Source organism: Enhydra lutris, unplaced genomic scaffold (genome assembly GCF_002288905.1).
Source record: "Enhydra lutris kenyoni isolate GAN:26980312 unplaced genomic scaffold, ASM228890v2 scaffoldscaffold26, whole genome shotgun sequence".
Classification (NCBI taxonomy): domain Eukaryota; kingdom Metazoa; phylum Chordata; class Mammalia; order Carnivora; family Mustelidae; genus Enhydra; species Enhydra lutris.
The window spans coordinates 9,226,533-9,227,556 of NW_019154110.1; positions in this window are offsets into that span (position 1 = coordinate 9,226,533).

Here is a 1,024-nt window from a genome sequence, read left to right on the forward strand (position 1 = left end):
ACAACCTAAGGAAGACGTACATAGCGCGAGTCCAGAGGATTCCTAGGCACAGGAGCTTCTGTCCCGAAGAGAGCTGGACTGGGCCAACTCTCCTCGCACATGGATGTGTTCACCAACCTGGATGGTCACTGAATCCCAGAGTTTAGAAATTGTTACAGAGGTTTCATCACATAGGCATGACTGGTTAGTAACTCAATTTCCAGCCCCTCTACCTACCCTAGAGGTTGAGGGGTGGAGTGGGACATGTGGGGAGAAGCTGAAAGTTCTAACCCTCTGACCACAAGGTTGGTTCCTCTGGCACCCAGTTGCCCTCCTAAGGGCCCATCAAGAGTCACTAATTAGCATACAAAAAGACACTCATTAGTTCCAGAAATTCCAACGGTCTTAGAAGCTCTAAGCTTCTTTTTTATTTTTTTTTTTAAAGATTTTTGCTTATTTATTTGACAGACAGAGATCACAAGTAGACAGAGAGGCAGGCGGGGGGGGGGGGGGGGGGGGGGGGGGGGGGGGCGCGGGGGGCGGGGGGGAGCAGGCTCCCCGCTGAGCAGAGAGTCTGATGCGAGGCTCAATCCCAGGACCCTGGGATCATGACAGGAGCTGAAGGCAGAGGCTTGGAGCCGCCCAGGCGCCCCTGAAGCTCTAAGCTTCTAAGCTCTGTTTTCTCTGGAAACAGAGACTAAGACCAAATATGATAACCTAAAAAATGCTCCTATCATACCTGTTACTCAGGAAATTACAAAAGTTTTAAAAGCACATGATTTCTTATTATTTCATATCAAATATAAAATAAAGGATAGGAAGTTAGAACTCTTTTTCTCTTACCATTTAAGTAATCTCTAACCCCAATGTGGGGCTCAAACTCATGACCCCAAGATCAAGAGTCACATGCTCTTCTAACTGAGCCAGACAGGAGCCCCAAAGTTAAAACTCTTAAGGAAAAATATTTTCATTATTATTCCTTTACTAGGAAAGTCCTTGTATTCTTTATACATTGATGAAGTATTATTGAGACTGCTAAGGCCAG